Source organism: Zalophus californianus, chromosome 10, assembly GCF_009762305.2.
Source record: "Zalophus californianus isolate mZalCal1 chromosome 10, mZalCal1.pri.v2, whole genome shotgun sequence".
Classification (NCBI taxonomy): Eukaryota; Metazoa; Chordata; class Mammalia; order Carnivora; family Otariidae; genus Zalophus; species Zalophus californianus.
In genome coordinates, this window is record NC_045604.1 from 36,724,251 (window position 1) to 36,740,220 (window position 15,970).

The 15,970-nt window shown below is 40.3% G+C and overlaps 1 protein-coding gene across 6 annotated transcripts in view; it reads right to left on the minus strand.

Moving 5' to 3' along the window:
• The window catches only part of KCNH1 (potassium voltage-gated channel subfamily H member 1), a 360,906-nt gene that overhangs the window by 112,387 nt on the left and 232,549 nt on the right, over positions 1-15,970 (minus strand). The gene's annotated exons all lie outside the window — the stretch shown is intronic.

Sequence of the window (15,970 nt, forward strand, 5' to 3'; positions counted from 1 at the left end):
CCTTGAATACACCCTCACAAGTGACGAAATAATAGCAAGTCTGCCAAGAGCGATGAAGGATGTTATTTATAACCTGGCTTCACACTTATTGTTAAGGTACATGTAAATACAACAATCCACTCCACTGTGATGTGGCTCTTGGGGAGAAGAGCATGACTGTAATGTGGCAAAAATAAAATCAAGTACCTCTGAGATGTAACAAGTACTTACGAGGTGCTCCTACAGCTCCCCCTATATTAGTGTCAGGAAGGAGGCCCACTATGTCTTCACAAACCCCACCTTCTACCTCTAATTCCCATTTGTCCTTGAAGGCTGAGCTCAAGGGCCGTCACTTCCAGAAATCCTCCCCATGAAGGTGACCATGACTTCCTAGGCTCGAAATGGTATATAAACCATTTTGCAACAATATGCATCTTCCTTTCCTCGTGCCTGTATGAACTGCTTGAAGGCTGGACCCATCTTTTCCCCGTCATTGTATCCCCAGGAGCTAACACTGTACCAGTACCCAATAAATATTTGTCAAATTATTTTTTAATAAATAATACATATATTATTATTTGTGAAGCTCACACACGTTTTTGCTGTTTTTTTAATTGAGTGATTGTTGACATATAATAAACGGCACCCTTAAAGTATACAATCTGATAAGCTTTGAAATATGTGTACACCCACAAAACCATCACACAGTCAAGTCAGTGAACACTTCCATCACTTCCACCACTTTCCAAAAAGTTTTGTCATGTCCCTTTACATTTCTTCTTGTTCCCAAGTGATGGTTAATATTTTCTGTCACCATAGGTTAGTCTGCATTTTCAAGAATGTTCTATAAATGTAATCATACAGTATGTACTCCTTTTAAACATTTTATTTAGATATAATTCATACACCATGAAATATATCCATTTAAAGGTGTACAATTCAGTGGCTTTTATTATATTTACAGAGTTGTGCAACCATTACTACATCTAAGTTTAGAAAACTTCCATCCCCTCCCAAAGAAACCCCCTACCCACGATCAGTCATTCCCCACCCCATCCCCATTGCCTAGCCCTCGGCAACAAGCAATCTGCTTTCTGTCCGTATAGATTTGCCTACTCTGGTCATCTCATATAAATTAAGTCATACAATATATGAACTTCTACAACTTGCTCCTTTCATTTAACACAATGTTTTCAAGGTTCATCCATGTTGCAGCATGTTTTGTTACTTCATTCCCCTTTATTGTTGAATAATCCACATTTCATTTATCCATTCATCAGTTCACGGGCATTTGGGTCATTTACTTCTTGGCTATTATGAATCATGCTGTTATGAAGCATCATGAACAAGTTTTTGCATGAACATGTTTTCAGTTCTCTTGGGTAGACACCTAGGAGTGGAATTGCTGGGTCATCTGGTAACTATGTTTAACATTTTGAGGAACCATCTTCAAAAGCAGCTGCACCTTGTTCTGTTCCCGTCAGCAGTGTATGAGAGTCCCAAATATCTCCAACACCTGTATGAGAGTTCCAAATATCTCCAACACCCATCAACACTTGTTATTATCTGTCTTTTTTATTACTGCCATCCTAGGGAGTGAGAACAGCTATCTCGTCCTAGTTTGGATATGCATTTTCCTGATGGCTAATGATGTTGAGCACCTTTTCGTGTGCTTATTGGTCATTCTTATCTATTCTTTGGAGAAATGTCCACTTAAATCTTGCCTATTTCTCAGCTGGGTTGTCATTTTATTATTGAGTTGTAAGTGTTCTTTATATATTCTGGATATAAACCCTTTATCAGATGGTTATGATTTGCAAATACTTTCTCACACCATGTGGATTGTCTTTTCACTTTTTTTTTTGTCTTTTCTCGTTCTTTTTAAAATTTTTTAAATATTTATTTAAAAAAATTTTTTTATGTAGTGTTCCATGATTCATTGTTTGCATATAACACCCAGTGCTCCACGCAATACGTGCCTTCCTTAATACCCATCACTGGGCTAACCCATCCCCCCACCTCTCTCTCCTCTAAAACACTGTTTGTTTCTCAGAGTCCATAGTCTCATGGTTCGTCTCCCCCTCCGATTTCCCCCCCTTCATTAGTGCTCACCATAGCACATACCCTCCCCAATGTCTATCACCCAGCCACCTCATCCCTCCCACCCCCCCACCACTCCAGCAACCCTCAGTTTGTTTCCTGAGATTAAGAATTCCTCATATCAGTGAGATCATATGATACTTGTCTTTCTCTCATTGACTTATTTCGCTTAGCATAATACCCCCTTGAAGGTGTTTGCACATAAACATTTTTAGTTTTGAGGTAGTACAATTCGTCTATATTTTTCCTTTGTACTTTTTTGACTAGTTTCTTATACTCAGCATAATTATTTTGAGATTCATCCATATTGTTGCATTATGAATACTTTATTCCTTTTTTTAAGGGAAAAAAACATTTTTTGAAATAAGTATAAATTGACAGAAAGCTGCAAAGATAGTACAAAGAGATCCTGTATACCTATCGCCCCATTTCCCCATCGGTCACATCTTATAGAAGTAGAAGACAATGTCAAATCCAGAAGATTTACACTGCTATGAAGTATGTGTATAACTGTGTCATTTTATCACCTGTGTAGGTTCATGTAAGCAGCTCCCCATTCAGAACACAAAACTGTCCTATCACTGTAGAAATCTCTCTTATGCTCCCCCTTTATACCCACGCTCCCCCCGGGGAACCATGAGTCTCTTCTCTTTAATTATGCCATTTCAAAAACATTATATAAATGGAATCATGCAGTATGTGACCTTTTGAGATTGGCCTTTTACACTGAGCAAAATGCCCTTGAGATGCATCCATGTTGTTGTATCAATGGTTCATTCCATTTTGTTGATGAATACTGTCCCATTGTATGGAGAGGCCACAATAATTTCTTTCAAATGATCTTACTCAGGCTTAGCTGAAGACTGAGAGGGTAAAAAATCAGAGAGAAAGGCATGGATCTAGATGTGAGGGAAGGAAATCTTCAGTAGTCTGTCTACCAGGGCTGAATACGGATGCCCAAGACACTGAGGACAAAATTCCACCTGAGAAGAATTATAAATGAGGATTGGAAAGAGCACTGCCAGTTCTAGAAAGTACTGGGGACTGGTATCCGTCTGAACAAAAGAAGTGAAATAAAAGCAAAAGTAGTCAAAGCCTGAATAATGCAGACATAGCCCTTGGAAGCTCATAAATAAGCTCATACACAAGAGGGTCAAATCTCCTGCTTCCTGCTTCCTGCCTCCTGCATCACCGAGTGTTCTCAGAACCAGCCTCCCAGGGCCTGGGCTGGCTCCCTTGTTCCCAGAGAGTCTGACTCTAACTCGATAAGCCTCTATGGCAGTCCTGGCTCAGCTCTATTTTCTGGTCCACAATGAACCAGAGGTCATGCATGAAGAGTAAGAGGTGCCTTTCTCAGGAAACTAATTTAATTTTGAGCTTAAAAATATAGTTACACCAAATCAATACAGTAAGAATAGCTCTCTTGTCCATGGCTTAAGAACGAGGCTCCCATCGGAGGCACGGGTGTGCTGGTCAGACCATTAAGGCAGTGATGTCACATCTATCATTTACAACCCAGGGCTGCTCTTGTGCCAGTCTGCTTCCGAGACATTCTAGAAGGTGAAAGGTCCTCAGGAGGGCCCTATTTAATTATTATTGCTATTAGAAACATTATTACTATTAAAAATGGACAATCCGCTCAATGCCAGTTGTCTAATTTTATATGAAGTGAGGTTATACATTTTTCATGCATATATTTTATTTATTGATATCTCTAAATAAAGCATTATGCCTTTATTTAGCAACCTAACTGGGATATGCCTTACATACTCACAACCTAACTGGGAGAGATTACATATAAGCCCAGCTATTGCTTGAATAGATACTTGAGTGTGATATGGGGAGCAAGGAGGGAGATTGGAATGTCCCTGCTTAATAGAGCCTCACAGGGCAGATGATGCCCTGGGTGACTCTGAATGTGAATTAGTTGGGTCCCCCCACAGTAGGAAAGACCTTTCTCAATCCCAGGGCAAAATGCCGGTTTGCCTAAGGGCAAGTTTCTTTCTCTCTTTGAGCAGTTTAGAATTAACACTGTATCAGAGCAAGAGCCGTGAGTCCCACTCAAAGAAAAATAAACATAGTATTCTCTGGCCCTCAATTAAAAGTTGCTGTATGGAATTTAGGGGAAGGATGGCAAAAATTTTTGTTTCCCTTTTTAAATTTTCATGTTTATTTGGGTATACATACACATACACATAAAGAGTTAAATGGCCAAAACATCTTTTGAATTCTTTACTCCCCTAGATATTCTTTCTTTTCACCCAATTTCCCATTCTGCAGAAGCACCCATTTTCCATTATATTAACCTGATTGTTTTGCTATTGATCATTGATCTTCATAGTTCAGGTCATTCTCAAATCACGATGTCCTTATATTTCAGTTTTAGGAATTATCTGTTGGCCTCTGAGAATTTAGCTCTCTTCCCCCCACTGCCCTCCAATCTCACACTCATTTCCCACACCTCTTCCCATTGTCCCATCCTCCAGCGTGGTTATAGCATCATCTCGGCTAGATAATTATCTGCGTGGATATTATTGTAACTGGAAGAGAGATATTCACAGCTAAGCCACATAGGATATTCAGGTCACTTTTCCTTTTTCCTATAGCTAATAATGGTCTTTTCATTTGCTTAGTTTACTTATCATTAATTTGACTCCAAATTCTCCCACAAATAAAGTCTCTTCTTAATACATTAAAATTCGTGAATTAGCCTATCAATTTCATTTCCATAAAGAAATCTCTCCTGAGGGCACCTGAGTGGCTCAGTTGGTTAAGCATTTGACTCTTTTTTTTTTTTAAGGATTTTATTTATTTATTTGACAGAGAGAGATAGCGACAGCAGGAACATAAGCAGGGGGAGTGGGAGAGGGAGAAGAAGGCTTCCCACTGAGCAGGGAGCCCGATGCGGGGCTCGATCCCATGACCCTGGGATCGTGACCTGAGCCGAAGGCAGACGCTTAATGTCTGAGCTACCCAGGCGCCCCAAGCATTTGACTCTTGATGTCAGCTCAGGTCTTGATCTCAGGGTTGTGAGCTCAAGCCCCACATTGGGCTCCATGCTGGACATGGAGCCTACTTAAAAAAAAGAAGAGAAAAGAAAAGAAAAGAAAAGAAAAAAGAAATCTCTCCTGGAGGCTTCTGAACCGTTCCGTTGCCAGCTGTATGGGTGTCTCTGCCCCAGCACCCTGGGAAGGAGCTTCACTTACTTGGGTTAGATCCCCTGATTCCCGTGATCTCATGTCTTTCACCCTCTTGGTTTACTTTTTTTGTTGGTAAAAGACATCTTTTTATAGTTTTCTGAGAAAGGGTATATGGGAGCAAAATTTTTGAGACTTAATGTTTACTATTACAATCAATTATTAGCTGAGCAAGGTGTAGAATTCTAGACGCGAAATCATTTCACTCTTTTCTCAACGGAAGCATGCCTCCATTGTCTTCTCTTGCTGTTGAGAAGACAAAAGCATTCAGATCCTTCATCCTTCATACTGAACCTGTTTTTTCCTCTTGAGAAACTCTTTTTCCACAATGTTCTAAAAATTCATAATGGTGTGCCTTTTGCTGTGGCTCAGTCATCATCCATTGTGCTAGGCTTTCAATAAGTCCTTTCAATCCGGAAATTTATGGCCTACATTTCAAGGAAATTTTCTTGGGTTACTTTTTTTTTTTTTTTTTTAAACTTGCCTCCAGCAGATTAAAGTGAAAATTAAAGGGAAAGAGAGGAGAGGGGAAGAAAGGAGAGGGGAGGGAAGAGAGGAGGGAAGGGGATGGAAGAGCAAAGGAAGTGAATATGGAGGGTGGTGACAGCAGTGGGTGGGGTGATGGAAGGGTAAGCGTAATAAGGACACTTTTTATTTCTAGTCAGCTTTTTTTTAATCACTTAAAATAAAATTCTTCGCCGTTTCTCAAAAGGTAAGGGAGAAGGAAAACTGAGAGACAATTATATTTTATGAACCCAAGATGGGGGAAAACCCTAGACAGAAGCAGCAAATTAAGGGCATTGGAAATGGAAGTAAAGCAGGTAGGTCAACCTTGAGGATCTTTGGTGGAACAGAAAAGAGATGTTGCAGGCGCGAGTTTGGAAATAAGAAGTGTGTTTAGCCGGCCGCAGTTCAAAACCTCTAGTCTATTCTTTGTTTATGCTTAACCTGCTCTCCAGCTCCCGGGTCTCCTTAGCACCCCAGTCTAGAGCCAGTGGCCAGACCACTCCCCCATCTCTCACCACTGTTTCTTCGGGACATCTACTCCAGCTTCCTGAAGCGAGATGGGCACTTAATCTGCCTGCTATCAAAAAGGAGTGAAGATGTGAAGCCCCTATCCCTGTGTTCGCAGAGCTTCTCTGGCATCCTGGGTGACTGGCTTCTGCAGAGCTGTTAGAAATTCACCTGCATGCTTTTCATAATCAGTGGGGTAAACAGACGTGTGGGCTTCTTTAGGAAGTTGGTCATTATTCACAAAATTACTCCCGTTGGAAAATGCCCCCCAACTTCTAAGCAACTTTGCAGAGCACAATTTACTCCTAAACTCAAGAAGGCTAAAAAAGAAAAAGAAAAAAAAAAGCTATCTCTACAGGTGCATCAAAGCTTAGAGATAAAGGAGTTTATCTCTAAGTGAGTCTTTTTCCTCTTTGTAATAATTTAAAAATCATTGCTCTCTGTGGGTAGTTTATGGGTTTATCCAAACTGACTTTGTTCTATACAGAATTCCAAAAGATACATTAAAACAGAATTTAAAGAAGACTCTACTGACACCTATGCTTGTTTCTGACTCTTAATTCCCAGCAGAAGGCCTTTAGGCCTTTGTTAGCCTTTATGACCTGGCCACTCCATTTGGCAATGATGGAGACATGCTGGTCACGGAAGATGAGTTGATATGGATAAAGCCACATTGACACCTCTGACATCTTTCTTTTCCCTTTTATGCCAAATATAGAAAAAGACTAAAAAAGCATGGGCTGAATGATACACTGGGGCAATAAGTATTGATGCAAGGAACAAATCAGGTAAAAACATAATAATTTTGTAAAGAGAATCCTTAAAAATGGAGGTAGGCTTTCAAAGTCACATTGGTAAAAGATTCTCTTGGTCCCATCGTTGGTTTCCTCCCGTTTTATTGGGACATAACTGACATATAACGTTGTATTAGTTTAAAGTGTATAACACAATGATTTGATATGTATATATATTGAGAAATTATTTCTTATGTTTAGTTATATAGTTAATAGTTTAGTCACATAATTAATTGGATTATTTCTTTGATGGTTTTTTCCCCTTCATTGCTATTCTTTTTTCACCAGATCTCCTGTTAATCAGGTGCTGGACTCCTAGACTAATCTAATTTTCTTATTTTTCTCTCCAGTTTCTTCTTATCACTTTATGGGAGATTCTTTAAATTTTATCTTCTATTCCTTTTGTTTGTATATTTGAGAGAGACCGCGTGCATGTGAGGGGGAAGAGGCAGAGGGAGGGGGGAGAGAGAGGATCTTAAGCAGGCTCCACACTCAGCACAAGACCAAGCCCACTGCAGGGCTCAATCTCACAACCCTGAGGTCACGACCAGGGCTGAAATCAAGAGTCGGATGCTCAACCAACTGAGCCACCCGGGTGCCCCATCTTCTATTCCTTTTGTTTAATTTTCATTCGATATCATACTTTTCATTTCCATCAGTTTCTTGTTCACTAACTGTTGCTTTTTAATAGCATTCTGTTCTGTTCCATTGACATTGTTTTTTATCTTCTGAGGATATCAATAATAGATTATTTTAAGTTTTATTATCCCTGCTTGGTCTTTATTTCCTCATTTATTTGTGTTTGCCTGCCTTTCAGATTAAAAATACATGGTAATCCTTAGATGCCTGCTCATATTTAAGAGTGGTACCCTTGCGTGTATGAGTGGGGGTTGTCAACTATGAGAATTCACTGCAGGGTGACCTGGCTGGTGTTTGTGTTGAAGAAACTATGGTGCCGTCAACTTTAGGATTGTCCTTTTGGACTTCTCTGAGTTCCTAAAGAAGTCCTCAATCTCCTGTCTGGAGAAGGATATTTGGGAGCCTAGATGCTTCTTTTTTTAAAGAATTCTGGTTCTGTGTTCTAAAGAAATATTGTAGAAATTCTTATTTGGATCTATTTATTAGGAAGAGTTTCACTTTTCTTCGGCTGCCAGTGTGTTATCCTTCTTTACCATAAAACCTAGAATAAGATTTCTGTTCACATATGATCCTCTTAGACCCTTTTATATTTGGAAAATTAAAATCTTTCTTTCGGGGGAAATTCATGATTATTCTGCCATAACAGATCATGTATTAGCTTGTAGATTCAGTGGTTTGATCCTGTTTAGTCACTTGCTTGTTTCCAGAAGGATTTCTTGTATTGGTGAAAATAAAGATGGTTGGGGAGGAGGGATATTTTTGTTCTTGATGTACCCTGTTTTAAAACTAGAAATCTGTCCTGTGGCGGGCAAAAGAAAGCGAATTATTTTTAAAAGAAAAAAATTTTTCTTTTCTTTTTTTGTTTTTTAGAGAGAGAGAGCATGAGCAAGTGGGGAGGAAGGGTGGAGGGCAGAGAGAATCTTAGACTCCACGCCTAGTACGGAGCCTGATGCGGGGCTCGCTCTCATGACCCTGAGATCATTACCTTAGCCAAAATCAAGTCAGACACTTAACTGACTGAGCCACCCAGGCGCCCCTGGGAGGGGTCTAAATGCTTCTTAAGCAAACTTTCAACCCGCCCTATTCTTAGCCCACCCTTCACCTCACTTCTAATGGCACTGTTGTCATAATGTCTGAATCTTTGGGGAAGTTCTGCTGTAAATCAAATTATTGTTTAGATTTCCCTTCTGTCACCTTAGAGTTCAGCTTTCTTTGGTCTGCCAAGTCAATCACTGCTTTCTAGCTTTCCAATTTGTGTTACTCACCTCTCGTGCTCTTTTTCCTAATGCATTAATGCTCTAAAAGGACCTTTCCTTTGTTGTTGCTTTAGTGGGGTTTCAGGAGTGATCAGATACAAATGTGTGTGTTCAGTCAGCCATGTTTACTGACAGCCATACTAATGGTTTGCAAAGGCAATTAGGAATTGCTGGCTCAGGCCCAAGGTGACCCCCCCCACAAAACTGAAAAACAGTTTCCAAATCTTCAAAGCCAAGAGCTCAGAGCAATGCAGTAATCATAAAAATAACACAACCTAAAAGTGGGTACCATCAATACTTGGCAAAAAAAAGAAAATGAAGTCCAATATCAGAGAAACAGCATGCAGAGAGGCCAGAACCAGGGTCTCTCTAACTCCAAGGCCATACTCCTCTAAATCACCTACTCCCAAGCTTCAGTGTGTGTCAGAATCACCTGGAGGACATTTGACACAGTTCTGGGCCCTTGACCCCAGAGTTCCTAATTCAGTAGGTCTTGGGTGGGCCCTAGGGAATGGATATCTCTAACAAGTTCCCAGGTGATACTTTACTGCTGGGAACTTTGAGAAGCATGGTACTATGATTTTCTATCCTCTTTCACAATTCATGTTTTATTTCAGGCTATGTTGTCAAACTCTGTGGACATAAATGTTGGTTTTGATTTGTTCTTTATGGTCAAGGCCCGTTACATTATTCACCAATTTCTTTTTTTAGAGTAGGTTTAGACAGATCAAAAGGAGAGAGTTGCTTTTCTACAAAAAGCCCATTTCCAGGATATAGACTATAATACTTACCCCCGCCCCTCCCTCCTTCCTTTCCCCCTCCCTGTTCCCCACTTCAACTCTATTCCCACCCTGGCTAGCCTGCCACCCCCATACCTCATAGATGCCAACAGGAAAAACCAAGAAAGCAGAAGCCCTTTCCAATCCCTGCCTTTGAATCAGATAATGCCTCAAATTCAATATCTATTAAGATTATGCCTTACTGCTGCTTATTTTATTTTATTGTTTTAAATTTAATTTAATTTTATTATGTTATGTTAGTCACCATACAATACATCATTAGTTTTTGATGTAGTGATCCATGATTCATTGTTTTTGTATAACACCCAGTGCTCCATGCAGTACGTGCCCTCTTTAATACCCATCACCGGGCTAACCCATCCCCCCACCTCCCTCCCCTCTAAAACCCTCAGTCTGTTTCTGAGTCCATAGTCTCTCATGGGTCATCTCCCCCTCCGATTTCTCCCCCTTCATTTTTCCCTTCCTTCTCCTAATGTCCTCCATGTTATTCCTTATGTTCCACAAATAAGTGAAACCATATGATAATTGTCTTTCACTGCTTGACTTATTTCACTTAGCATAATCCCTTCCAGTTCCATCCATGTCGATGCAAATGGTGGGTATTCATCCTTTCTGATGCCCGAGTAATATTCCACTGTATATACGGACCACATCTTCTTTATCCATTTGTCTGTTGAAGGGCATCTCGGCTCTTTCCACAGTTTGGCTATTGTGGACATTGCTGCTATGAACATTGGGGTGCATATGGCCCTTCTTTTCACTACATCTGTGTCTTTGGGGGTAAATACCCAGGAGTGCAATGGCTGTGTCATAGGGTAACTCTATTTTTAAATTTTTGAGGAAACTCCACACTGTTTTCCAAAGTGGCTGTACCAACTTACATTCCCACCAACAGTGTAAGAGGGTTCCCCTTTCTTCACATCCTTGCCAACATTTGTTGTTTCTTGCCTTGTCAATTTGTGCCATTCTAACTGGTGTAAGGTGGCATCTCAATGTGGTTTTGATTTGAATTTCCCTGATGGCTAATGATGATGAACATTTTTTCATGTGTCTGTTAGCCATTTGTATATCTTCTTTGGAGAAGTGTCTGTTCATGTCTTCTGCCCATTTTTTGACTTGATTATTTGTTTTTTGGGTGTTGAGTTTGAGAAGTTCTTTATAGACCTTGGATATCAGCCCTTTGTCTGTCGTGTCATTTGCAAATATCTTCTCTCATTCTGTGGATTGACTCTTTGTTTTGTTGACTGTTTCATTTGCTGGGCAGAAGCTTTTTATCTTGGTGAAATCCCAAAAGTTCATTTTTGCTTTTGTTTCACTAGCCTTTGGAGATGTATCTTGAAAGAAGTTGTTGTGGCTGATGTCAAAGAGGTTACTGCCTATGTTCTCCTCTAGGATTGATGGATTCCTGTCTCACATTGAGGTCCTTCATCCATTTTGAGTTTATCTTTGTGTATGGTGTTAGGGAATGGTCGAGTTTCATTCTTCTCTATATAGCTGTCCAATTTTCCCAGCACCATTTATTGAAGAGACTGTCCTTTTTCCATTGGATAGTTTTTCCTCCTTTATCGAAGATGATTTGACCGTAGAGTTGAGGGTCCATATCTGGGCTCTCTATTCTGTTCCATTGATCTATATGTCTGTTTTTGTGCCAGTACCATGCTGTCTTGGTGATCACTAGAAGCTGGTTCTTTGAAAGAATTAATAAGATCGATAAACCACTGGTCAGACTTATCCAAAAGAAAAGAGAAAGGACCCAAATTAATAAAATTATGAATGAAAGGGGAGAGATCACGACTAACACCAAGGAAATAGAAACAATTATTAGAAATTATTATCAACAACTCTATGCCAATAAATTAAGCAACCTGGAAGAAATGGGTGCCTTCCTGGAAACCTATAAACTGCCAAGACTGAAACAAGAAGAAACTGACAACCTGAATAGGCCAATAACCAGTAACGAGATTGAAGAAGTGATAAAAAAATCTCCCAAAAAACAAGAGTCCAGGGCCTGATAGATTCCCTGGGGAATTCTACCAAACATTCAAAGAAAAAATAATACCTATTCTCCTGAAGCTGTTTCAAAAAATAGAAACAGAAGGAGAGCTTCCAGACTCATTCTATGAGGCCAACATTACCTTAATCCCCGAACCAGGCAAAGACCCCATCAAAAAGGAGAATTTCAGACTGATATCCCCGATGAATATGGATTCCAAAATCCTCAACAAAATCCTAGCTAATAGGATCCAACAATACATTAAAAGGATCATCCACCACGACCAAGTGGGATTTATCCCCGGGATGCAAGCATGGTTCAACATTCACAGATCAATCAATGTGATAGAACACATTAATAAGAGGAGAGAGAAGAACCATATGGTCCTCTCAATTGATGCAGAAAAAGCATTTGACAAAATACAGCATCCTTTCCTGATTAAAATTCTTCAGAGTATAGGGATAGAGGAAACATTCCTCAAGTTCATAAAATCCATCTATGAAAAACCCACAGCAAATATCATCCTCAGTGGGGAAAAGCTGAGAGCCTTTCCCTTAACATCAAGAACACAACAAGGATGCCCACTCTCGCCACTATTGTTCAACATAGTACTAGAAATCCTAGCAACAGCAGTCAGACAACAAAAAGAAATAAAAGGTATTCAAATCGGCAAAGAAGTCAAACTCTCTCTCTTTGCAGACGACATGATACTTTATGTGGAAAACCCAAAAGACTCCACCCCCAAATTACTAGAACTCATACAGCAATTCAGTAATGTGGCAGGATACAACATCAATGCACTGAAATCGGTTGCCTCCATATCTAGAAAGAGAAATTAGAGAAATGATTCCATTTACAATAGCACCAAAAACCGTAAGATACCTTGGAATAAACCTAACCAAAGAGATAAAGGATCTATACTCTAGGAACTACAGAACACTCATGAAAGAAATTGAAGAAGACACAAAAGATGGAAAAACATTCCATGCTCATGGATCGGAAGAATAAACATTGTTAAAATGTCTATGCTACCCAGAGCAATCTATACCTTCAACACCAACCTGATCAAATTTCCAATGACATTTTTCAAAGTACTGGAGAAAACAATCCTAAAATCTGTATGGAATCAGAAAAGACCCCAAACCGCCAAGGAAATGTTGAAAAAGAAAAACTGCTGCTTATTTTAATGAGACTTAATTTCTTCATTTTTTTGAAGAGAAAAAGAAAAAAGATTCTTGTTATATGAATTTCCCTTACAATAAAATCACCAGTCTTACGATTCTTAATTCCCCATTAGCCAGCCATCTGATTAGGATGAACTGCTCATTAAGTCATGTGGCTGCACTGGTGGGTTGGGGGTAAAAGTCATTAACACACACAACATTGGCATTCAGAGCTCAAAGGAGCCCAGAGACATCCTTTCACTTCTAAGACATTAATGAGATACAGCAAATAGAATCTAAAAAGCCAGAGAAGGAGCTCAGAAATGGAATCTTCTGCTTTCTAGGTCAAGCATAGCCCAGCAAATCCTGAGAGGTGAATCCAGTGACTTCTGCACCCACAATATTATCTTATAAGGACAGGAAGATGGGGTCTTCTGAGTTATATCCCCTTGACTTCAAGTTCTGGCTCAGCCACTTGGAGCTGTGTGGCCAGAGGCAAATTACTTTGCTGCTTTTTCCCTCCATTTCTGTCAGTCTGCCAAAAAAAAAAAAATATCACCTGCTCACTTCCCTGGGTTGTTGGGGGAACGAGATGCTGTGTGAAAGTACCCAGAGTACTCAGTTGGAACAAAGAGATCTTCAAAGTTATAGTCTGTTTCAGCTATTGTCCTGGAGTCAAATGTCAGAACACACACATCAGAGGGCATTTCACTAAGACAGCCACGTGGAACAGGAGCCTGAACGGGAACTATTATCTTTTAGTTGCATAGATAAACTCAAAATTTATCATAATAGGAAAATCCTGCAGTCCAGAGAGAGGTTTTAAACCAAGCTCGTCCTGCAAAAACCGGGGCCTGCAAAGGAATCTCTAAAACCCATAAAGGCTAAGAATTTTGACACATCAGCTGAAATACTGACTACGTGGTGATTCTGAATGAAGCTACTCCTAGATTGGGAAGGACTGAAGAATAAATGGAGGCATGCAGGAAGGCAGAGAGGACTTAAGTCCTTGTTCCGTGTCATCTGGCCCACATGACAGCAACACATCTCATTTTGTTCATGTAGTATTTTTGGTCTTTGCTGCTGTAAGTGCTCATGCTTATCATAATGTGATAATGATGAGTGGGTGTGAGGATAATGTTTATATTGGCATGGTAACTGGCAACTAACTTTTAAAATCTTGTGTCTTGAAATCCATAGCTATGGATCTATCTCATTGTCTGGAAAGAAATGAGTAGTAACAAGGGGAAGATAAAAAAGTAACTACTAGGTGTCATGCTATAGTAGATCAAGGCAGAGTAGGAGAACTCTGTACTTTGGAAACAAAATTACAATTTGGAAACGTGGTTTCACTACCAACCCCAGGATAATCATTCCTCCTCTTTAAATATCTTCATATAGACTAGAGGTAATAATTACCTTATAGTTTTTATTTTTTAGTAAGTGGGATAATGTATATAAAATGCTTATCAGAGTACCTGGCACATAATAAAATGCTCAATAAATAAAACAATAATTAACAGCAGGATGGTTAAGGACCATCTCTAGAGTCATCATTTCCTGGAAACATTCCTTCACTAACTTAGATCATCTATTGTCTTAAGTCAACAAACATGAACTGAATACTCAGGCATGTCATGCGCTATGCTGGGAAGCAACATGGTGTAGTGAAGACAACTTGGTCCCAGAAAGGAAAGAACCCTATTGGCCCTGCCATTGTCAGGGAGCAAGAATTTCTGTCCCCTTCAAGGGTCCTTTCTAGATGGACTAAGAATCAAATTGACATGAGACAGATTAACAAGAGAAAATCAAATTCAACAGGATACATACAGGCAATCCACCCAGACATGGCAATTCCAAAGACAGATAAAATGAGGTCTGTATGTCATCCTGAACCAACAAGAGGGGGCAGAGGTCTGGGACTTCAGAGGAAAGGAAAGCACTTCACAGGGCAATAAGAAGAGCAGATATTTGGTATGTTTGCCCTGCCATACAGATGGGTCACTCGGATAAAATTTATCTCTACTAATAACCATTACTCTGAGATTCTTCTATGGAGTTAAGGGAAGGGCAAGAGTTTCTCTTGAGCCCACAGGGTGTTGATTGTCATCAGCTCAAATAATCTTCATGCCAAAGTGGCTCATCTTCGGGCGTCCTGCCCTTGGCCCCTACACCACGAATTCAAGTCATAAGAGCCTCAGTTTCCTCATTTATAAGAGAAAGAACACAATCTCCTCCTCTCAGGATTTCTGTGAAGATTCAGTGAATTAACATGATGAATGCCAACCACAGTGCTGGGATGGGATAGATCCAAAGTAAACCTTAGTTTTCTTTCTTGACCCACCCAGTGTTAACATCCCTCCATTCAACACCCTGAGACTCAGGTGCCCTCAGCCCTTGGCTTTGAGCGGGTACTTCCTACTGTGATGTGTAGGCTTGTGCTTTTCTTGAAACAGAAGACTTTCTGGAGTGCAGGAAATATGGTGGTCATTTCAGGGACATCTTTCTTCCTCTGCATTCAGTGGGTGCTCAGTAAGTGCTGTTCACTAACTGTTGAAGAGACTGTCCCAAAGAGGGAGTTCAGGTTCAACAGTTCAAGGTTTACAATGTGGGTGGGCTTTTTCCACACCCCACAACCATTTCTCCGACACCCGCTGGGTGTCCTACAATTCAACTCCATTCTGAGACCCTCTGCCAGAGGCAGCATCAGATTCCACAGGTTCAGGGCTCAGCCCACAAGACTGCCCCCACTTAAGATGCCATTTGCAAGGACAGATGGCTACTTGTACTTCTAACGATGGTTCGCATGAACCCCTCCTTGGATTCGATTAATTTGCTAGAGGAGCTCACAGAACTCAGGGAACCTGTTTACTCACTAGATTCCTGGGTGATTACAAAGGATATTAAAGGATAGGAGTCAGTAGCCAGATGAAGAGATACACAGGGCAAGGCCCTGAACAAAGGAGCGTCTGTCCTCCTGGAGTTTGGGGCCTGGCATGGCACTTGGAAGCGTTCTGGTTCACCAACCTGGAAGC